Genomic DNA, 24,896 nt, shown 5'->3' with positions numbered 1-24,896 from the left:
TTTAGGGCCATTTCTCTAAAAATAGTGTTCTCTACCTTTTGATTCCCCTCCTGTCCACAGCTAGAACAACTGTTTGCTAACAAAGACTGTTTATCTGTCTGGAAAGGTCTCCAAACTGTTACCAATTCCAAAAGAAAATCCCCTCAGATACATCTTGATCACTCTCTACCAGATAACACATTTTACAGCAGGTCTGAAACACAAAGGATCTCCAACGACCTTGTCCATGGCAGTCTCGCAACTCCTCCAAATAATTCACATCCTGGGGATGAGCTATTGTCCCCCACTCAACTGGAGTGCCACACCCACTCACACTCAATCTCTCACGAAGACTTGACGCCGTTTACAAGTCTTGAGAATGCCCTGTGAAGCAAAGAACAGGATGTGTTAAGGCTATTCAAAAAGCAAAACTGTAAAAAGTCAGCAGGACCTGACTGTGTATCTCCAGCCACACTACAGCCCTGTGCTGGCCAACTCGCTCCAATCTTTACAGACGTTTTTAAGCAATCATTGTCCCAGTGCACAGTGCCAGACTGCTTCAAATCTTCTGTTATTGTTCCTGTTCCAAAAAAGGACACAAGAACCTGCCTTAATGCCTACAGACCCGTCGCACTAACGTCAGAACTGGCGCATCTTCCCAACACGTTCGTGTCACAGTGAGGTGACCCCTCAAACAAGAATTATTTCCTGCCTCATATATGACTACGGCACCTAGCAATGCAAACAGGGTGCTAGGGCCCCTCTCCATTACCACAGGTTCTGTTGATCTCCCAGATCCACCAATGCCCACACAGACCAGCGACAAGCATGTGTATCGTATAAGTGACCTTTTTATTTTCTATCCATATTCACCATCAGCCAAAGACACAACGAAAACAGCAGCAACAAAAGGTCCTTCCAAGGGTCATAATGAATCCAGAGGGACGGCAGTCTTTTCTGTCAAGTACCGAAGAGTGGCCACTCGAACGATTCTTCTTCGTACCTGTAAAGTCTTTGATGGCCCCAGTGAACGAGAGGCCGGTCCCATTTCCCCAGACTCCGTTCAGGTTCCACTAGAAATCCTCCCGCGAACTGTATTCCATTCCCCTCAGTTTGGAGCGGCTAGCCGGGCCGGTTTCTCGCTCCTTGCCTTCAGGTATTAAAAGTCTCTGTACAGTACCTCTGATCCGATGCCACTGTCTCCCGTGGTCGTCAATCGGTCCTTGCCTCCGCGAACTCGCGCTCCGCAGCTTCCCTTGTGCTGCCTGTGTCGTCTCCCAGGTCTGGTGGGAATCGGGAGCCCGCTCCGTTCCGGCTCAGATGGTTTTATTCCTCCCCTCAGCCCATCTCCCTCAGGGGGTTTTCCACTGTCCCTGTCAGAAAGGGGCTTGCCCAGTATTTTACCAGGAGGAAGCTCGTGTGGCTGAAGAGTGTGAGAGTGCCGAGCTTAGGTGTTATGGGCCCTTATCACTTCTTTGTTCACTCTCCAGGTCGGAGAAACCTGAAAAGAGACAAACGTTGTGAGACCATTTATAAGCTCGGTGACCTCGAATTAAACAGAACAATAGCAACACTGTTCTACAAACCTTTCATTGAAAGGGTTTTCAAACACTGTCCCACTTGCTGGTTTGGCAACATCAGTAGCTGGAATTGAATATGCAGCCATTAGTCTGCCTGGCAAAAAACAACCGGTCTCTCCAGTGGTCTGCATACAAGTGAACACACAAACCCCATACTATTAAAACCCCCTTTAGGGCACACTCACACCACAACACAATCAACCCGACAGACTCACCAACACTGGACTGCAGAAGCGGCAGGAAACCCTTGAGAACATGAGCAGAGCATGCAAACTCCACACAGACAGCACTCCAGGAAACCAGACACATGAGAACATGTGCAGAGCATGTGCGCCGTCTCTCAGCCTTTCACCTCCACATGCAGATCAGGACGCGACCGGAGACCGGAGACTCCTCACTCCTGCAGGAGGAGGCGCCGACGGACTCGCTCAGCCCAGCGCTTACATTTCCCCGACAGTCCTGTCCTACAGCCTGCGACTCACCGCTTCTTCCTTTTCTTCTGCGAAATGTCCACAAAATACTCCAGCCAGCGCCGTTTAGACTAAAGTTTCGGCTTTGCCAGCTGTCTCCCTCCCGGAGGTCAGATCGAAACAACTTCTGCAGCACCGTTTCCCCAGCAACCACGTTTTATTTAACAAAGTAAAATAAACACAGGAGAAAAGTTTGCAAACATGCAGGCAGGATGAGCGCTGCAGACACATGCTGCTGCCCGGGTCCGTCTTGTGAAATAAACAGAATTTTGCACCCCAGAAAACTGGAGCCACGAGAACATAAGGAGAGCATGCAAACTCCACACACACAGCACCCCAGGAACTAAATCCAGGCTCCCAGCGCTGCCACCCACTGCGCCGCCGTCTCTCACCTCCACTTGCAGATCATGACGCGACCGGAGACCGGAGACTCCTCACTCCTGCAGTAACACACCCCAGCAGGAGGAGGCGCCGACGGACTCGCTCATGGTGCAGTGAGCCCAGCGGTGTGAGGCTGGTGTCCAGCGCTGATATTTACCGACAGCCTGCGACTCACCGTTTCTTCCTTTTCTTCTGCAAAATGTCCACAAAATACTCCAGCCAGCGCTTTTTAGATTAACGTTTCTGCTTTGCTCGCTGATTAGATTACAAAAGCCGACTGTTTACCTCCTAGAGGTCAGCTCGCACCAACTTCTGCAGCACCGTTTCCCCGGCAACCACGTTTTATTGACAAAGTAAAATAAACACAGGAGAAAAGTTTGCAAACAAGACGGGAGCTAAGAAACACGAGGACAGTGGGTTTGCTTTATGTGCCGGGTCGATTAACCAGCGCCGCAGACACGTGAAATACAAGAAAACATACACACAAGGGAACACATAAGAGAGACAAAGAAATACAAGACACGATAAATACGCTGAAATTGTATTAATATAATTCATTCTAATGTTCAATGAAATCAGCGAAACACATGGGCAGGGCAGCCCAGTGAACTACAGAGACTACATTACCCATAAGCCCTGTGGGCGACACCATTTTGACGTCATCGACTCATACTTTTGTATTTTTTATGAGACCAAAAACTACAAGAAAACGTAACGTAGCAGTCGTATTGTCAGGATACATGCAATAATACATGAACATTTTATGGAAAAAAAGATTCAACAAGGTAAATGCAGATAAGGCCCGTCCATGCTTCAACGTTCTTACAACACAGAAACAGACACATTTCAGAAAGACATTCTGAAATAAAATGTCTTTACATCCGTCTTAAACTGTTCAAACACGGTCTCCTCTCACACCATTCCCTTAATAATTACGTTGCGCAAGTATAATAATGTTTTAAAATACAAACGATATTTTCATCTTCCTTTTCAATGGGATTAAAACGTAACAAATGTATTTCCGATTTCAAGTCTTTCCGATAGCGCTTTGAGACTCAGCTCCGTGTATCTCTGTCGCCACCCAGTGGACATTTCTCGGAAGTGTCACCGCCCGCCAGAATTCGGAAAAGTCCCGGGACTGAAGCTGTGTGACTGGACAAGAGCCTGTCTCCCGCCTCCTGCTGAAATCTCAGCGCCGATTGGACAAAATCTGCTCACAGTCCGGATCCAGTGGAAGGCCGATCCACTCCGGGTTTTCCTTAACCGGCAGTCCGGATCCAGTGGAAGGCCGATCCACTCCGGGTTTTCTGTAGCCGGCAGTCCGGATCCAGTGGAAGGCCGATCCACTCCGGGTTTTCTGTAGCCGGCAGTCCGGATCCAGTGGAAGGCCGATCCACTCCGGGTTTTCCGTAGCCGGAAGTCCGGATCCAGTGGAAGGCCGATCCACTCCGGGTTTTCCGTAGCCGGCAGTCCGGATCCAGTGGAAGGCCGATCCACTCCGGGTTTTCCGTAGCCGGAAGTCCGGATCCTTTACGATGCACGCAAGACTACGTTACAGATCACCGGAGTACATTATACAGGCAAATAAAGATAAGGTACGCACAGCTTTCATGTTGTGATACTTAGACATGGTTTGGAGACGTTCCCTCGTGTGTATTTTGAATTATTCAAATGCGTGTCGCTTCAATTTGGAAGCGCATCATTTCAGTGCATGAGCTTACCCGTTATATTGGGCGAGATTTCACACGGATAATCAAACAAGAACGAGTTTGCCCTGGAATCCAGTCCACTGCCCAACCTGAAAGTCAGAGCATGAGAACGGACGGATTGTATGGCGATTGTGGTGTTGCTCGACCACATCAATTAGGCGAGAAGTACAATCTGCTACTACGACATACGGTCTAATTATTCAATTTTCGATTATTTCTCATCTTTAGGCTATTTCTACATCTAATAACGAGCAAGTATAATGATTAAGCCAATGATACATTATATTTTAGATTCGGTTCAGCAGTATTGAGCAGTAAAATAACATCAATTTGTCTACAGGAAATGTCAGAATTAGAAGCCTTCTTTACACCATTTTGCCGATCTGTTCAGAGTGTTTTAACAACAGAACAAAACAAAAACAAACGTAAGGTTTCTGGGCTGCTTTGAGAAAGACAATTATCATCTATATTACTTTTAAATCTATGCACACTGTGTATCTTTATCGGGTCGATTCAATGTACAAATTTGTATTGACGCCTTAACCATATTATTCATACAAAATCTGTTTGACAATAGTCATGTTTGATTCCACTCACTTTCCCCAAAGAGGTGCTCCAAAATAGTTTGACAAGATATTGTGAGATTGCGAGAGGGATCTGAAGTATTTATTAGTACAAGTATAACTCAATTGTTTTCCTTGTAGTCTAATAAAGGCTGTAAATTCTTCCATAGTTTCTGATGGGCTACTGTTAGTTTCTTAAAAGCATCAATACCTCTCTAGGAGTAGCTCTGGTTACGACGGATTGTTATCAGACGTATCACAAACATTATATCTATTCATAAAATCTGCTTGATTCTACATTTCATCATCCACACCAGTTAATTTGTTGACCCCGCTTATACTATTTTAAACCCAGTTTTCAAAGCACAGGTTTATTTTTTCTCTGTATTCTAGATGATGTATCTATGGGAGGTATGTTTATCTATAAGAGACCACGTGATGAGAACTTCTTCATGGAAGCTGGCAAGTTTCAGGGGGGTTTCCAGCATCCAAATGACATTCAAGTAAAAAGTCTATACCCGCTAGTTCCTGAATGATTAAATTAGGGAAACATACACCACCTACTTTGCTTAATTTTGTAAATAGTACTCTGTCGGTATCGGTATTAGATGCTCTAAACCCTGTAGCATTTAGGCCTCCTTCTGCCCGTGTTTGACAAATAACAACCATGAATAAAGTTTTTTTTTTATTTTACTAAGGTAGAGAACATCAAATCACAAAATCACCTTTTTGAAAATCTTAATACCAAGATATTTAATCACATCTTTTACATGTATATAACGTACGGAGCAGACACTTTTCAACAGCCACCAGTTCACTTTTCTGATATGTAAAGAAAGACCAGATACAGAGGAAATGACTTGTAAACGCATTTAATTGCTTTGTCCACCTCTGTGTGCTTTCTCAGAGAGAGAGTTGTATCCTCAGCCAATTGGGAACACCTGTAATCTCTTTATCCTGTACTTGAATACCCTGAAACTATTTGTTATAGGGGTGTAAGCAGTGGGAAGAGGAGTGGGCTCGTGTCGAATTGCCTTACCCGTTCCCAATCTGCAGGAGGTCCCACGACGGCAGGTAGCTGCTCCAGTCGCTGGAGCTCAGTTCGCTGTCGAGGGAGGAAGAGGGCTCTGGCTCGGGGGAATCACGGCTCCACGGCTCCTACCTGTTGCATAGTGTTTCTGCCCTCCCGATGGCCTCTGTGTTTTAGAAGGATCTGTCTCTTTTCGCTTGCTTACACCACAGGTTTCATCGAGGATAGTGTGCATCCTGAAGCAGTGAGTTATCGGTCTTATTTCTACTGAGAAACAGTTCAAGCACTCACAAAACAATAACCAGGAGACGGTGTATGAAAAAGAATTGTAAGACTTGCAGAGTAGATTTGAATAGACAGTAGACGTCACACTGCGTGCTTGAATATCAGAGATTCAATTCATTCTTTCCTGTAGGTTAACTTCCTGTTTGACATTGTTCCGCTGTCACTTCTTCACAAACTCATAACTCGCCGTGTTCAATTTTGTGTTGAGTTACAGGAACCTCAGCATCAGATGAAATCCTCTTCAGCGCCCCAGGGAGACTGGGGGACTTGCCAGATTTTCAGCTTTATCACTGGGTCCTTCGGCTCAGGGCTGTTGAGCAAAGTGCTCCCCTCTGCTGGAGAGCCACAGGGGCACTACAGAGCGGCCTCGTGTTCCCTGCTCCTGCCCGTGCCTGTGGACGGCCAGTGTGACCGCGCGTGAGACAAAGTAGTGCATTCGTGGTGTAAATACAGAATGTTCACTAGCTGACTGAGGAAAGTTACAGAGACGGGAGTATACGTTCTGAAATAATGTGAACCACTGTTACTACACACAGACAGACTACTTAAAAATCATGTGGCTTTTTAAGGTTGTTTTGTCTGCCTAAAGTACGTTAGATTTGTCACAGCAAAGAGTTTGAATACTTACAGAATGCAGCAGCTAGAATTGTTACTTGGAGCAGAAAGAATGACCACATAACCCCCATACTTCTCTCTCTTCATTGGCTTCCTCTCAGGTACAGGGCGGACTTCAAACTCCTTCTACTTACTTACAAGGCTCTCAGAGGTCAGGCACCTGTCCTGCCTCGCAGGGATGCTGCAGAGGAGAAATACTGTACACAGCATAGTTTCAGAGGCCTGTCTGTCCTGGGCTGGGCACCATGTGAGTTGAATGCTGCATCAGTGCCATGGATCCAAGAGGGGCATCATGGATACAACTGTCGTTTAGGAGGATTCTGCTGGTCTGCAGAGACCTGCATGGGGTACTGACATACAGACGACGTGATGGATGGATGGATTAATACCCGCATTCATTTCTTTCTTTTTTTTTAATGATATAATGTTAGCATGCCCAAAGGAGTTGGGCAGCCAGTTGACCTTGGACCCCTAGAGGATTTTATTCTCCTTACTGAGGAGTCTTTGGTTCCTTTCCTCCATTGTCTTCAGTTCTGTATTCACAAAATGTATATTTACCTGCATTGTTCAGCGCCTTGGGGCAACCTTGTTGTGAAAGGCACTATATGAAAATAAATTGAATTGAATGGAATGACAGAGTCACGGCTTTTCCAGTTTCCTCTCCTATTATCTTCTTTATCTGCACTCTAAAACACAGTGAAACCTTGAACCTTTCAACTGGACCACTGCCGTTCTACATCACAATGACTCTAACTAGGACGGAGACTTGAATGGGATGAAAAAGGAAAAGGCATTATTTGCAGGAAGAAAATAAACTGTTCCACCTGATCACTTGCTAAACAAAGTGATTCACTGGAGTGGAGGCGGTGAAAGCTTTGTGAATCAACTTACAAAAGGAAACATGTAAGAAACGTGGCTCCCATATTTAACCCTTGAAAAATCTATGAGTGTTATGTGGAGGTGAAAGTATTGTTCAATTATTCTAATAAAGCTCACTCAACTAAGACCCAGAAAAGTACCAGAGTATTCTCACCTAAGAGGAAATACTAACAAGTAGGATGCTAAAATGAAAAGCATTAAAAACTGAATGATCTTCAGTAGCTGAAATGATTATTGAGCTCTGGGTCACAGTGCTCCTGAAAAAAAATCAAATTTCAGCAGACACCCAAGGACAGCAGGTGAGCACCATGCTGAGCCAGTGTATAAGTGTATGAATCACAGTTTCAAGGAGCTTTTTTCAGTTTCGTTCCACTGATCGGCCAACACGGGGGGAACTTCAGTCTTACTCGCCCTATTGCATTAAGAAACTGTACAACATTCTCCAATAAGAACTTGCGACCTCACCTAACGAAAAGCAATTTGCGTAGCAGGGAAAGAGTGGACTCCCACTGGGGATTTTTGTTTTTCATCCCGATGGTGATGTGCACTATATAGAACGTTGCTGGACCCATGTGCAATTGGTGTCATTTCTAATCTAGAGGTCAAAGCTGTGAAACTTTCAAAGAGATGGAAGATCTCTTGCGAGACACCAATTCACAGAAGGGGCTAATGAGATCTTTGCTTGAAGTCTCATTGTGCTGCACTATTTCATTTTTCAGTGGGCACGACTCACAGGCATCTAAAATCATCTCAGTGACAGACTAAACAGGCCTCTCGCAAAGACTCGGGAACAGACACAGACCTTATCATCTCTGCTCCTCGGGAAACGTGCAGAGATCACATTAGATGTGTTGCTCAAGCTCTTTATTGTCACATACAGTAAACCCAGCAGTGTGGTCAGTGCGGGATGTGTTCTGTCCTGACGGCAGGGTCAGCAGCCAGAGGAGACCTGAAACACAAGACGGAGAGGTAAGACATTGATTCCGACAGAGAGAGCTTTCACACCGGATTACTGACAAGAGGAGCAATAAGAGAAGAGTTGTAAAGACACGCCGAAGAGAATATTCTCATCTAAGAGGAAATATTAACAAGTAGGATGTTAAAATGAAAAGCATTAAAAACTGCATGATCTTCAGTAGTGAAATGATTACTGAGCTCTGGGTCACGGACAGCAGGGGAGTGAATGAGTTGTTTATTTTGTTTCCTGTGAATTATGTAGAATTCACAACGTGTTCCATTTGTACAGGAAAACCATTGAGAGCAGATTCACTTCTTCTGCGCCAGAATGAATGATTTCCATCTTCACTCTAGGGTACTGTACTTTACAGCTCTGTATTGTTTTCTGCATATATGTCTGTTATGTATACATTTTCTTTCTCACTTTGTCTCTCTGTCCATTTGTATCAGTTTGTTGGAGAGCACCATCACACCAGCATCACAACATTTATTCTACTGCCTTATTAAGCAAATGTCTCTCCTAAATTATTTTTATATTTAAAACATTTTTTGACATGATATACACAAATGGCTAGTTATACTTTCTGATTATATTTCCATCTTAGAAATGAAGCATTTCTCTCCTGCAGTTTGAGGTTGTTAAATAGAAAACTGGATCACTCCAGGGCCGAATCTTCTCCCTCTCTTACATTCGTTCACGAATGATCACAAGAGCAAACACATAGACTGACTTCTCACAAAGTGTGTCGATGACACAGTCCCGGTCAGCTTACTAAAGGACCCAGAAAATCACCACGGGCCAGTCTGAACAGTTTCACGGAATAGTCTGTTGACTTCTCTTTGATGTTTCATGTTACAAGAGCAAAACAATACTCACTGATTTGAGGATAATTGCGCCATCCCTCCAGCCTACTGAAATGAACCGTCAGACTGCAGAAAACGTCAGTGACTACAGGTCCTTGGGACTGGTCAGAGAAACCTGAGATGAGACAAACGTTGTGAGACCATTTATAAGCTTGTGACCTCAAATTAAACGGAAGTCAGACATTTTCAAAGGGGGCAACACTGCGGCACAGTGGTTAGCATCGCTGCCTCATAGCACCGGGGCCCTGGGTTTGATTCCAGGGGTGCTGTCTGTGTGGAGTCTGCATGTTTGTTCGCGCTGCAGGGGACACCTCACCCCCACAGGGCACACAGACACAAACTCACACCACAGCCCGATTTTTCCACAACACAATCAACCCGCCAGTATCAGTTTGTGTTCAGTGCCGGGGAAGTGCCTTGTCCTTGCAGAACAAAAACAAGGTGATCAGGACTGACGGCAAGATTCAGGTATTCAAGTACCCAGTAAATCCAGGGCTCAAATGGGGGAACTGTTTCACGAGCTACACAACATCCTCACACACGATGACAGAGCCTTGGAAAGCCGTGTGGAGAGTGAGGTGCTCGTACCCAGCCGGAGTTAAAAGAGCACGCATTGAGCAGAGCAACTGAGCAAAAGCACACTATCGATCTACCCAACCCAGAAAAGCACACATCTCTGTGATACAGAGGCTAAGGCAACATGTGAGTAAAGGATTTTGAATCAGCAATTGTGCTGATGAGCCAGTCAGCAATTTTTCAGAAACAGCAAACATGTCGTCAGCCTCCAGGAGCTGCAGAAGATTGTGAGATATAAAGGAGTGAAACCAGGGCAGGAGAAACTGATTCCTCGTGTAGGAAGCTGAGGAAAACGATGCACACCCTGCAGACTGAAAGGAAGACAGCACAAACTATCGGTAATGTCAGCCTAGAAGAAAGTGTAGTGCAGTGTGTTGCAACTAAGTTTTTGTTCAATATTTGTTTTGTCTGAAAGAGACTGTTTTGATCAGATACATGCAATACTATTTCTTTCTCATTCTCTGTCTTTGTATGTCTTATTTGGATCACACCATAAAGTTCATAACCCAGCCAGTTGCTTTGGCTCTGAAAGCATCCCTCAGCAGGGACAGCCCTGATCCCCAAACACAGGGCTGCCCTTCCCACTGCCCGTCTGCTCTCTGCCCAGTGGAAGTAGCGTTTCTGCCCCACAGCTGTGTGAGAGAAGATGACCTGAGAGCACTAACCCACCTCTGGAGAGGGAAGAGTCTCAGCTGGAAGGGAGGAGGAGCTGCCGGGCTGCCGCAGACAAGGCGCCGCTGAAATGATAGAGAAATCTTTTAGAATCAAACGTCACCTGGCTCAGTGTTTAAGCTGTAGTACATGATCACATTAGATTATTAAAACATGCAGACTGCCATTTCCATTCTGTACAAACAAAGGGTTTTCCATTGTAGAAAACACCACTGCAAATCCAAAGCGGAGTGCACTGGGACTGCAGTCCAGAGAAACCCATCATGTTACAAGAACTGGAGGCCATTTCACACCAAAACTGTACAATAGGATTCTTTCTGCACACCCAGTACTGGGGGCTGTGTCAGAGGCTCCTCACCGTTCTGTGATGATTTTAGCCGTCGAATCGGGCAGGAGGCAGGCGCTCTTCGGGAGCTCTGGTCGCGTGCTATAACTCGGACCACGCGATGGCACAATTGCTTCCTACATACAAACAGAAACTTCAAACAACAAAACCCAACAAGAAATCTGTGCACACTTGGACTCCTGCTGCAGCTGAGGAGCTGTCACGCACACACCTCCTGTGTGGGTAGTGTTGGCCGTAGGACGTGTTGTTCACAGAGAGAAAAAATACACCATAGCAAGTCAGCACTCAAACAAACCAAAAGGCCAGTTTTATTGAAGTTGACGCAGCTGGCCACACAAACACTCACTGGGTCTCTTCACCAGGTATCCACACAGACAGCACCCCAGGAAACCAGACCCATGAGAACAGGGGCAGAGCATGCAGACTCCACACAGACAACACCCCATGAACAGGACCCATGAGAACACAGGCAGAGCATGCAAACTCCACACAGACAGCACCCCATGAACAGGACCCATGAGAACACAGGCAGAGCATGCAAACTCCACACAGACAGCACCCCAGGAACTAAATCCAGGCTCCCAGCGCTGCCACCCACTGCGCCGCCGTCTCTCACCTCCACTTGCAGATCATGACGCGACCGGAGACCGGAGACTCCTCACTCCTGCAGTAACACACCCCAGCAGGAGGAGGCGCCGACGGACTCGCTCATGGTGCAGTGAGCCCAGCGGTGTGAGGCTGGTGTCCAGCGCTGATGTGTCCCTGATAGTCCTGTCCCACAGCCTGCGAGTCACCGTTTCTTCCACAAAATACTCCAGCCAGCGCTTTTTAGACTCAGGTTTCTTAAGTTTCTGTTTTTCTCGCAGATTAGACTAAAAAAGCCGCCTGTTGACCTGCTGGAGGTCAGACCCGCTCCGGCAACAACTACTGCAGCTCCGTTGCCCCGGCAAACACGTTTTATTTAACAAAGTAAAATAAACACAGGAGACAAACAAGACAAGAGAGCTCAGAAACCCACAGACACGACGGCAGTGGGTTTTGTTTCTGTGTCGAGTTGATAAACCAGGCAGGACGAGCGCTGCAAACACACTAGAGTACATATAACACAATCAGGGGTACACGAGACTCCTGCTCTTTACACAAACAGGTTCAACAGGTCAATAAAGAGCAGGTCGGCACAGCTGTCATGATGTCTCATTTACAAAGAGTCTAAAGATTTGCTCGTCTCTTCCCAGAGCAGCTTCACTCCGGAGAGCAAGAAACAGCTCCTGCCGAGTCCGTCTTGTAAGACAGACATAGAAATCCGCGACACGGTAAATACACTGACATTGTATAATTAATTCTGATGCTCAATCAAATCTGCGGAACACGTGTTGAGCGCAGTCCAGAGCACTATAGAGACTACATTTCCCACAAGCCCTGTGGCGACTTCCTTTTGACGTAATCGAGTCGCGTCTTTTTATTTTTAATTATAACAACAATACATGCCATAAAAACAAGAATACATATAACACAGAGTATAGTCAGGGGTACATAGGATAAAACATGTACATGTTATGGAAAAAGATTAAACAAGTAATCTTGTTTAATAGTAAACAAAAGCAGATGAGGTCCGTACATGTTTCAAATTGTCTGTACAGACGCATTTACATCCGTTTTAAAGTGTTTAAACATGGGTCTCCTCTCACAGCATTTCGTTAATTATTATATCGTGGAAGTATCATATTTTTTTAAATACAAACGATATTTTCATATTACTTTCAATAGCTTTAAAATGTAGTATTATTTAACTTCTTTAAAAGTAATGTCAATATTAGTTTCCTTCTTTACGTTATCTTTCAGAGTTGCTGTCACAAACGTCACAGTTATCATCTGTATTGATTTTCAATCTCTGCACAACGAGGATCTGTACGGAGGCGCTATTGGACTCGCCGCCATAGACTCGTGTATCTCTGTCGCCGCCCAGTGGACATTTCTCGAAAGTGCAGTTCTTTTTAACTTTTTATTGTAGCAATAAAAATAGATACAATACAAACAAGAGTATATTTATAGCACATCAATAATTCCATCAGGGGTACATAGTATAATATATTTACACTTCTGAAAAAAAGATTAAACCAGGTAAATAAAGATAAGGGCTGATATAGCCTGTAAATACACTTTTACATCTATTTAAAATGTTCTAACGAAGCTGCCCGAGGAAAGAACGTACTGTTTTGATTACATGAATCAGAGATTGTGACTCTGCCTTTAGCTTCCCATTCCTTCCAAACAATTTCAATTTCACACCTCTGGTTGTGCCAGAGGGTCCCCAGCACTGCTGTCACCTCTTCTGTACTCCTCCTATGCTAACAGCTGTGTATCTACTGCTGACTCCGTGAAAGGAATCAAGACTCCAGATGATCCCACCCAAATAAAAAAAAAATTCTGGAGTGGAAGGAGGTCTCTGCTTTAGTCGGCTGGTGCCGTGAAAACAACCTCTAACTCTATATAACTCCAACTGCCTGTGTCTCAGGAAGCCCTGGTCCGTTTGTAATGGAAAACCATTGAGAGCACTAGAATGACTGATTTCCATCTTCACTCTAGGTCACTGTGCTGAACAGCACATTACTGTATTCTGCATATGATATGTCTGTTATTTACACCTTTTCTTTCTCACTTTGTCTCTCTGTCCGTTTGGATCAGGTATTTGGAGAGCACCACCACACCAGCCAAACTACCCAAACAGTTGCTTAGGCACTCAAGTGGACTTGATCAAATTAAACTTTCCAACCTAAACAGAAAAATGACAGTTTAAATGGATTCTACTGCCTTATTAATCATATTTCTCTTCTAAATTCTTTGAAAATAAAAACAAAAAGTTCTGACATGATACACACAAATAGCTATTTTTATACTTTCTGGTTATATTTCAATCTTATAAATGAAGCATTTCTTTCCTGCGGTTTGAGGTTGTTAAAGAGAAAGACCCCATACTATCACAACCCCCTGGCCAGCAGCCATATCACCCTGCAACTCACAACTGGTAACCCACTGAAGCTAAGCAGGTGTGAGCCTGGTCAGTACCTGGATGGGAGACCTCCTGGGAAAAACTAAGGTTGCTGCTGGAAGAGGTGTTAGTGGGGCCAGCAGGGGGCGCTCACCCTGTGGTCCACGTGGGTCCTAATGCCCCAGTATAGTGATGGGGACACTATACTGTAAAAAGGTGCCGTCCTTCGGATGAGACGTAAAACCGAGGTCCTGACTCTCTGTGGTCGTTAAAAATCCCAGGGCGTTTCTCGAAAAGAGTAGGGGTGTAACCCCGGCGTCCTGGCCAAATTTCCCATTGGCCTTAACCAATCATGGCCTCCTAATAATCCCCATCTATGAATTGGCTTCATTACTCTCTGCTCTCCTCCCCACTAATAGCTGATGTGTGGTGAGCGTTCTGGCGCACTATGGCTGCCGTCGCATCATCCAGGTGGATGCTGCACATTGGTGGTGGTGGAGGGGAGACCCCATTACCTGTAAAGCGCTTTGAGTGGAGTGTCCAGAAAAGCGCTATATAAGTGTAAGCAATTATTATTATTATTATTACAGGCTGGTGAAAGAGGTGAAATGAGGTAGCGGAGGTGTAATTGGACAGCAAACTCTCACCTGCTGCTTGCCAGGACAGGAATCTTACAAATGTCCCCTCCTCCCAGGAGGGTCACAGTAACAAATACTAAACACGAATGATTACAGTTCAGGGCCCCAGCACTGCCACCCACTAAAATAAACATGACACACAAGAGAACCCATAAGACAGTCATAGAAATCCATGACACGACAAACACGCTGAAATGGTACAATATAATTAATTCTGATGTTCAATCAAATCACCGAAACACGTGGGCAGTGCGGGCCAGAGAACTACAGAAACTACATTACCCATACGCCCCGTGGGCGACTTCCTTCTGACGTCATCGACTCGCGCCTTTTGAACGTCATTTTAATTTTTGGTTTATTGTATTTATTTTGTATTTTGTATCCATGTACATACATTCATTCATTACTCTTGTTTGCAATGCAATGTATTCTTTGCTGTTGAAAATGCTTAAATATTTTTAAAATTAAAATAACTTATTAATACGAACATTACTAACGGTATTTTAATTAAAAAAAACTTTCGGTGAAATTTTGCTGAATGACCACCAAGCGGCGCCATTGGCACATCATTGTAAGAATAATCATTTCTAAGAAATTTTCCAGTTTAATTCCACTGACCGGCCATCAGAGGGGCACTTTACTCGTCCTGCTGCTTCTCTTGAATGAATAATTGCTTAAATTATTGTCTGGTTAAATTGCTTGGTGCTAAGTATTTGTAATATAGGATTGCTCATGTCTGATCTGGAACCCGAGATGGAAGTTTAACATGTGTGATTCACTGAGGTGGAGGGGTGGGAAATGACTGAAAGAAGTCTTGCCATGCTGTATTATTGATAGTAGTAGCAGTATTGTCATATTAACACAAATCCTCAGACTCACTAACATCTCCAATAGAATGACAATCTCACACATCAAATATTAGAGGACCCTTCCTTTATACCTAAAAGCTTTCAGTTGTTGGACAATGAAAAGAGTGCTTGCAGGAATCTAATTACTGTTGTTATAAACTCATTACAAGCTAATTGTCTCATTTCTTTTTTTTTCTTTCTTCTCTTTTCAGCAGCAAATAAACCCTTACATTACTTGATCCCTTACATTTCAAAACGCTCTGAATCAAACCAACAAATCGGGCATAAATTTAAACCATGTTTTTGAGAAACTAGCCTTAAAATCAAAATGACTACATTCATATGAAACACACTCGGAAACAATATCAAATGGTTTGATACAGAGTGCAGAAACAACTGAAGAGAACTACCAGAACTAAAACAACACCACACCACTCTGAACTGCGCCTCAGATACTGTGAGATGGTTAGACACTACATGCACACCCTAAAGAAGATAAGCACATACACAAACAGACAACTCTCAGACCACGAAAGGCCTGTAGCCAAGACACAGTCAACAACGCTTGACCCAACTGCAGCTCAGACCTGCAGCAAAGCCTGCTCAAACTCCTCAACCTCGTCCTGACGGCCGGCTGTTTCCCTGAGGCCGGGAATCAAGGACTGATCACTCCCGTCCGTAAGAATGGAGACAGACTCGACCCCAACAGGTACCGGAGCTTCAGTGTGAACAGTAACCTGGGGAAGGAACTCTGTCGTAACTTGAATATCTGATAACCGGCCCTCCTTACTGAGCACAATGTCCCGCATTAGAGTCAGACTGGCTTCCTACCAAACCGCCACACATCCCATCACATTCACACCTGGGCACTGCCAGCCCATCTGGACCCAGGACAGCAGAGCCTGGCACTGCTGGAGCAGGACTGTCAGAGCTGGGCACTGCAAGTCAATCTGGACAAGACCAGAGTTATGGTTTTCCAGGAGAAAGCCAGACCTCAGGGAAACAGGTACAAATTCACACTGAACAACAACACATTGGAGCACACATCCAGCTACACATATCTCGGTCTCACCATCAGCTCTTCTGGGAGTTTTGACCTGGCACTAAAGGCACTGAGGGAGAAGGCACTCAGGGCTTTCTACGCAATAAGAAGGAGGCTCTTCAATGTCAACCCACCAACAAGAATTTCGCTCCAAAGATCTGAAAGTGTAATCCAACCCATTGCCCTATACGGCAGTGAAGTGTGGGGTCCCCTCACAGACCAGGAGTACACTCAGTAGAAACTCTAATCAATCTGTAGAAACATCCGCCTTGCGCAGAGAAAAACAGCTAACAGCGAGTGCAGGGCTGAATTAGGCCAGTACCCACTATTGATAAACATACAGAACAGAGTAATCAGACACTTGTTACACCTGAGAAACAGAGGCCACAATTCATACCACCACTAGGCCCTGCTGATCCCAGAGTACAGCTGGTGTTGACACCAGTCAGTCTCAGGACAGCACAGCTACAGCAACACCAATCACAATCATCCAAATGCGGAGGGGACTGCAGTCCAGAGAAACCCAGCATTTGACAAGGACTGGAGGCCATTTCGCACCACAACTGTAGAACAGGATTCTTTCTGCACACCCAGTACTGGGGGCTGTGTCGGAGGCTCCTCACCAGAAGAGACTTGCATTCCTGTTGGCTCCTCTCGTTCTGTGATGATTTTAGACGTCGAATCGGGCAGGAGGCAGGCGCACTTCGGGAGCTCTCGTCCCGTGCTATAACTCGGACCACGCGATGGCACAATTGCTTCCTACATACAAACAGAAACTTCAAACAACAAACCCCAACAAGAAATCTGTGCACACTTGGACTCCTGCTTCAGCCGAGGAGCTGTCACGCACACACCTCCTGTGTGGGTAGTGTTGGCCGTAGGACGTGTTGTTCACAGAGAGAAAAAATACACCATAGCAAGTCAGCACTCAAACAAACCAAAAGGCCAGTTTTATTGAAGTTGACGCAGCTGGCCACTCAAACACTCACTGCGTCTCTTCACCAGGTATCAGAAACAAAATAAAGGAACAATCTTTTTATCATATCCACTCGCACCTTGCTCTCATTTCCAGACTCCTAACTCACCACTCCCAACAAACCCCAGTGCTCGCAACACCCTTTAAATAGGATTTGGCCCGTACCACTATGGATACAATAGGTGTAAAACAGAAAATTCACAAGACAAACAACACATAGCACAGCAGTCCGGACTACTTGGACACACAATTACATGAAACCCTTAACAATTCACAGGACAGACATTCATCAGATCTTCTATACCTAGTTGCCATTTTTCGCAATAACATTAGGCTCTGATAACCTCCCCTCTCAGCATTCCAGCAATGTTATGTTCCTCTAGCTAAGCTTCAGGCATATAACCAGTCTCCTATCTGTTTGCAACCTTTTGACCTTTCTGAGGACCCCTCAGAACAAATAGACACTGGCTTCTCCTCTCATGCAGTGCTGTTAAGACTTAAGCTAGTGGCATCCTACACTATGCTTTGTTCCTTTAGGGCCATTTCTCTAAAAATAGTGTTCTCTACCTTTTGATTCCCCTCCTGTCCACAGCTAGAACAACTGTTTGCTAACAAAGACTGTTTATCTGTCTGGAAAGGTCTCCAAACTGTAACGAATTCCAAAAGAAAATCCCCTCAGATACATCTTGATCACTCTCTACCAGATAACACATTTTACAGCAGGTCTGAAACACAAAGGATCTCCAACGACCTTGTCCATGGCAGTCTCGCAACTCCTCCAAATAATTCACATCCTGGGGATGAGCTATTGTCCCCCACTCAACTGGAGTGCCACACCCACTCACACTCAATCTCTCACGAAGACTTGACGCCGTTTACAAGTCTTGAGAATGCCCTGTGAAGCAAAGAACAGGATGTGTTAAGGCTATTCAAAAAGCAAAACTGTAAAAAGGCAGCAGGACCTGACTGTGTATCTCCAGCCACACTACAGCCCTGTGCTGGCCAACTCGCTCCAATCTTTACAGACGTTTTTAAGCAATCATTGTCCCAGTGCACAGTGCCAGACTGCTTCAAATCTTCTGTTATTGTTCCTGTTCCAAAAAAGGACACAAGAACCTGCCTTAATGCCTACAGACCCGTCGCACTAACGTCAGAACTGGCGCGTCTTCCCAACACGTTCGTGTCAGAGTGAGGTGACCCCTCAAACAAGAATTATTTCCTGCCTCATATATGACTACGGCACCTAGCAATGCAACAGGTTCTGTTGATCTCCCAGATCCACCAATGCCCACACAGGCCAGCGACAAGCATGTGTATCGTATAAGTGACCTTTTTATTTTCTATCCACATTCACCATCAGCCAAAGACACAACGAAAACAGCAGCAACAAAAGGTCCTTCCAAGGGTCATAATGAATCCAGAGGGACGGCAGTCTTTTCTGTCAAGTACCGAAGAGTGGCCACTCGAACGATTCTTCTTCGTACCTGTAAAGTCTTTGATGGCCCCAGTGAACGAGAGGCCGGTCCCATTTCCCCAGACTCCGTTCAGGTTCCACTAGAAATCCTCCCGCGAACTGTATTCCATTCCCCTCAGTTTGGAGCGGCTAGCCGGGCCGGTTTCTCACTCCTTGCCTTCAGGTATTAAAAGTCTCTGTACAGTACCTCTGTTCCAAAGCCACTGTCTCCCGTGGTCGTCAATCTTGTGCTGCCTGTGTCGTCTCCCGGGTCTGGTGGGAATCGGGAGCGTGCTCCGTTCCGGCTCAGATGGTTTTATTCCTCCCCTCAGCCCATCTCCCTCAGGGGGTTTTCCACTGTCCCTGTCAGAAAGGGGCTTGCCCAGTATTTTACCAGGAGGAAGCTCGTGTGGCTGAAGAGTGTGAGAGTGCCGAGCTTAGGTGTTATGGGCCCTTATCACTTCTTTGTTCACTCTCTGGGTCGGAGAAACCTGAAAAGAGACAAACGTTGTGAGACCATTTATAAGCTTGGTGACCTCGAATTAAACAGAACAATAGCAACACTGTTCTACAAACCTTTCATTGAAAGGGTTTTCAAACACTGTCCCACTTGCTGGTTTGGCAACATCAGTAGCTGGAATTGAATATGCAGCCATTAGTCTGCCTGGCAAAAAACAACCGGACTCTCCAGTGGTCTGCATACAAGTGAACACACAAACCCCATACTATTAAAACCCCTTTAGGGCACACTCACACCACAACACAATCAACCCGACAGACTCACCAACACTGGACTGCAGAAGCGGCAGGAAACCCTTGAGAACATGAGCAGAGCATGCAAACTCCACACAGACAGCACTCCAGGAAACCAGACACATGAGAACATGTGCAGAGCATGTGCGCCGTCTCTCAGCCTTTCACCTCCACATGCAGATCAGGACCCGACCGGAGACTCCTTAGTTTTCTTCTGCGAAATGTCCACAAAATACTCCAGCCAGCGCCTTTTAGACTAAAGTTTCGGCTTTGCCAGCTGTCTCCCTCCCGGAGGTCAGATCGAAACAACTTCTGCAGCACCGTTTCCCCAGCAACCACGTTTTATTTAACAAAGTAAAATAAACACAGGAGAAAAGTTTGCAAACATGCAGGCAGGATGAGCGCTGCAGACACATGCTGCTGCCCGGGTCCGTCTTGTGAAATAAACAGAATTTTGCACCCCAGGAACTAGACCCACGAGAACATAAGGAGAGCATGCAAACTCCACACACACAGCACCCCAGAAAACTGGAGCCACGAGAACATGAGCAGAGCATGCAAACTCCACACAGACAGCACCCCAGGAACTAAATCCAGGCTCCCAGCGCTGCCACCCACTGCGCCGCCGTCTCTCACCTCCACTTGCAGATCAGGACGCGACCGGAGACCGGAGACTCCTCACTCCTGCAGTAACACACCCCAGCAGGCGGAGGCGCCGACGGACTCGCTCATGGTGCAGTGAGCCCAGCGGTGTGAGGCTGGTGTCCAGCGCTGATATTTACCGACAGCCTGCGACTCACCGTTTCTTCCTTTTCTTCTGCATAATGTCCACAAAATACTCCAGCCAGCGCTTTTTAGACTAACGTTTCTGCTTTGCTCGCTGATTAGATTACAAAAGCCGACTGTTTACCTCCTAGAGGTCAGCTCGCACCAACTTCTGCAGCACCGTTTCCCCGGCAACCACGTTTTATTGACAAAGTAAAATAAACACAGGAGAAAAGTTTGCAAACACGACGGGAGCTAAGAAACACGAGGACAGTGGGTTTGCTTTATGTGCCGGGTCGATTAACCAGCGCCGCAGACAAGTGAAATACAAGAAAACATACACACAAGGGAACACATAAGAGAGACAAAGAAATACAAGACACGATAAATACGCTGAAATTGTATTAATATAATTCATTCTAATGTTCAATGAAATCAGCGAAACACATGGGCAGGGCAGCCCAGTGAACTACAGAGACTACATTACCCATAAGCCCTGTGGGCGACACCATTTTGACGTCATCGACTCATACTTTTGTATTTTTTATGAGACCAAAAACTACAAGAAAACGTAACGTACCAGTCGTTTTGTCAGGGTACATGCAATAATACATGAACATTTTATGGAAAAAAAGATTCAACAAGGTAAATGCAGATAAGGCCCGTCCATGCTTCAACGTTCTTACAACACAGAAACAGACACATTTCAGAAAGACATTCTGAAATAAAATGTCTTTACATCCGTCTTAAACTGTTCAAACACGGTCTCCTCTCACACCATTCCCTTAATAATTACGTTGCGCAAGTATAATAATGTTTTAAAATACAAACGATATTTTCATCTTCCTTTTCAATGGGATTAAAACGTAACAAATGTATTTCCGATTTCAAGTCTTTCCGATAGCGCTTTGAGACTCAACTCCGTGTATCTCTGTCGCCACCCAGTGGACATTTCTCGGAAGTGTCACCGCCCGCCAGAATTCGGAAAAGTCCCGGGACTGAAGCTGTGTGACTGGACAAGAGCCTGTCTCCCGCCTCCTGCTGAAATCTCAGCGCCGATTGGACAAAAGCTGCTCACAGTCCGGATCCAGTGGAAGGCCGATCCACTCCGGGTTTTCCTTAGCCGACAGTCCGGATCCAGTGGAAGGCCGATCCACTCCGGGTTTTCCGTAGCCGGCAGTCCGGATCCAGTGGAAGGCCGATCCACTCCGGGTTTTCCGTAGCCGGCAGTCCGGATCCAGTGGAAGGCCGATCCACTCCGGGTTTTCCGTAGCCGGAAGTCCGGATCCAGTGGAAAGGCCGATCCACTCCGGGTTTTCCGTAGCCGGAAGTCCGGGTCCGGTGGAAAGGCCGATCCACTCCGGGTTTTCCGTAGCCGGAAGTCCGGGTCCGGTGGAAAGGCCGATCCACTCCGGGTTTTCCGTAGCCGGAAGTCCGGGTCCGGTGCAAAGGCCGATCCACTCCGGGTTTTCCGTAGCCGGAAGTCCGGGTCCGGTGCAAAGGCCGATCCACTCCGGGTTTTCCGTAGCCGGAAGTCCGGGTCCGGTGCAAAGGCTGATCCACTCCGGGTTTTCCGTAGCCGGAAGTCCGGATCCTTTACGATGCACGCAAGACTACGTTACAGAGCACCGGAGTACATTATACAGTCAAATAAAGATAAGGTACGCACAGCTTTCATGTTGTGATACTTAGACATGGTTTGGAGACGTTCCCTCGTGTGTATTTTGAATTATTCAAATGCGTGTCGCTTTAATTTGGAAGCGCATCATTTCAGTGCATGAGCTTACCCGTTATATTGGGCGAGATTTCACACGGATAATCAAACAAGAACGAGTTTGCCCTGGAATCCAGTCCACTGCCCAACCTGAAAGTCAGAGCATGAGAACGGACGGATTGTATGGCGATTGAGGTGTTGCTCGACCACATCAAGTAGGCGAGAAGTACACTCTGCTACTACGACATACGGTCTAATTATTCAATTTTCGATTATTTCTCATCTTTAGGCTATTTCTACATCTAATAACGAGCAAGTATAATGATTAAGCCAATGATACATTATATTTTAGATTCGGTTCAGCAGTATTGAGCAGTAAAATAACATCAATTTGTCTACAGGAAATGTCAGAATTAGAAGCCTTCTTTACACCATTTTACCGATCTGTTCAGAGTGTTTTAACAACAGAAAAAACAAAATCAAACGTAAGGTTTATGGGCTGCTTTGAGATAGACAATTATCATCTATATTACTTTTAAATCTATGCACACTGTGTATCTTTACCGGGTCGATTCAATGTACAATTTTGTACTGACGCCTTAACCTTATTATTCATACAAAATCTGTTTGACAATAGTCATGTTTGATTCCACTCACTTTCCCCAAAGAGGTGCTCCAAAATAGTTTGACAAGATATTGTGAGATTGCGAGAGGGATCTGAAGTATTTATTAGTACAAGTATAACTCAATTGTTTTCCTTGTAGTCTAATAAAGGTTGTAAATTCTTCCATAGTTTCTGATGGGCTACTGTTAGTTTCTTAAAAGCATCAATACCTAGTTCCTGAATGATTAAATTAGGGAAACATACATCACCTACTTTGCTTAATTTTGTAAATAATACTGTCGGTATCGGTATTAGATGCTCTAAACCCTGTAGCATTTAGGCCTCCTTCTGCCCGTGTTTGACAAATAGCAACCATGAATAAAGTTTTTTTTTATTTTACTAAGGTAGAGAACATCAAATCACAAAATCACCTTTTTGAAAATCTTAATACCAAGATATTTAATCACATCTTTTACATGTATATTACGTACGGAGCAGACACTTTCCAACAGCCACCAGTTCACTTTTCTGATATGTAAAGAAAGACCAGAAACAGAGGAAATGACTTGTAAAGGCATTTAATTGCTTTGTCCACCTCTGTGTGCTTTCTCAGAGAGAGAGTTGTATCCTCAGCCAATTGGGAACACCTGTCATCTCTTTATCCTGTACTTGAATACCCTGAAACTATTTGTTATAGGGGTGTAAGCAGTGGGAAGAGGAGTGGGCTCGTGTCGAATTGCCTTACCCGTTCCCAATCTGCAGGAGGTCCCACGACGGCAGGTAGCTGCTCCAGTCGCTGGAGCTCAGTTCGCTGTCGAGGGAGGACCAGGGCTCTGGCTCGGGGGAATCACGGCTCCACGGCTCCTACCTGTTGCATAGTGTTTCTGCCCTCCCGATGGCCTCTGTGTTTTAGAAGGATCTGTCTCTTTTCGCTTGCTTACACCACAGGTTTCATCGACGATAGTGTGCATCCTGAAGCAGTGAGTTATCGGTCTTATTTCTACTGAGAAACAGTTCAAGCACTCACAAAACAATAACCAGGAGACGGTGTATGAAAAAGTATTGTAAAACTTGCAGAGTAGATTTGAATAGACAGTGGACGTCACACTGCGTGCACAAACTCATAACTCGCCGTGTTCAATTTTGTGTTGAGTTACAGGAACCTCAGCATCAGATGAAATCCTCTTCAGCGCCCCAGGGAGACTGGGGGACTTGCCAGATTTTCAGCTTTATCACTGGGTCCTTCGGCACAGGGCTGTTGAGCAAAGTGCTCCCCTCTGCTGGAGAGCCACAGGGGCACTACAGAGCGGCCTCGTGTTCCCTGCTCCTGCCCGTGCCTGTGGACGGCCAGTGTGACCGCGCGCGAGACAAAGTAGTGCATTCGTGGTGTAAATACAGAATGTTCACTAGCTGACTGAGGAAAGTTACAGAGACGGGAGTATACGTTCTGAAATAATGTGAACCACTGTTACTTCACACAGACAGACTACTTAAAAATCATGTGGCTTTTTAAGGTCGTTTTGTCTGCCTAAAGTACGTTAGATTTGTCACAGCAAAGAGTTTGAATACTTACAGAATGCAGCAGCTAGCATTGTTACTTGGAGCAGAAAGAATGACCACATAACTCCCATACTTCTCTCTCTTCATTGGTTTCCTCTCAGGTACAGGGCGGACTTCAAACTCCTTCTACTTACTTACAAGGCTCTCAGAGGTCAGGCACCTGTCCTGCCTCGCAGGGATGCTGCAGAGGAGAAATACTGTACACAGCATAGTTTCAGAGGCCTGTCTGTCATGGGCTGGGCACCATGTGAGTTGAATGCTGCATCAGTGCCATGGATCCAAGAGGGGCATCATGGATACAGCTGTCGTTTAGGAGGATTCTGCTGGTCTGCAGAGACCTGCATGGGGTACTGACATACAGACGACGTGATGGATGGATGGATTAATACCCGCATTCATTTCTTTCTTTTTTTTTTAATGATATAATGTTAGCATGCCCAAAGGGGTTGGGCAGCCAGTTGACCTTGGACCCCTAGAGGATTTTATTCTCCTTACTGAGGAGTCTTTGGTTCCTTTCCTCCATTGTCTTCAGTTCTGTATTCACAAAATGTATATTTACCTGCATCGTTAAGCGCCTTGGGGCAACCTTGTTGTGAAAGGCGCTATATGAAAATAAATTGAATTGAATGGAATGACAGAGTCACGGCT

The 24,896-nt window shown here is 45.5% G+C and overlaps 3 long non-coding RNA genes across 3 annotated transcripts; 2 read left to right on the top strand and 1 right to left on the bottom strand.

The window, feature by feature from the left end:
- The first annotated feature begins 3,897 nt into the window (after positions 1-3,897).
- Positions 3,898-7,243, top strand: LOC138241607 (uncharacterized). The gene is made up of 2 exons (XR_011190857.1): positions 3,898-4,005; positions 6,714-7,243. It is a non-coding gene; the product is annotated as an uncharacterized lncRNA (long non-coding RNA).
- A 514-nt stretch (positions 7,244-7,757) lies between these two features.
- Positions 7,758-11,016, bottom strand: LOC138241605 (uncharacterized). The gene is made up of 4 exons (XR_011190856.1): positions 10,919-11,016; positions 10,558-10,625; positions 9,326-9,427; positions 7,758-8,440 (listed from the first exon to the last, which is right to left on the bottom strand). It is a non-coding gene; the product is annotated as an uncharacterized lncRNA (long non-coding RNA).
- Positions 11,017-21,876: 10,860 nt separating this feature from the next.
- On the top strand, positions 21,877-24,880 carry LOC138241604 (uncharacterized). Its single transcript, XR_011190855.1, has 2 exons — positions 21,877-22,031; positions 24,350-24,880. It is a non-coding gene; the product is annotated as an uncharacterized lncRNA (long non-coding RNA).
- The last annotated feature ends 16 nt before the right edge of the window (positions 24,881-24,896 follow it).

The sequence above is a fragment of the Lepisosteus oculatus genome, chromosome 10 (genome assembly GCF_040954835.1).
Source record: "Lepisosteus oculatus isolate fLepOcu1 chromosome 10, fLepOcu1.hap2, whole genome shotgun sequence".
Lineage (NCBI taxonomy): Eukaryota > Metazoa > Chordata > Actinopteri > Semionotiformes > Lepisosteidae > Lepisosteus > Lepisosteus oculatus.
Note: the sequence above shows the minus strand (reverse complement) of the source record. Positions and strands in the feature narration are given on the sequence as shown.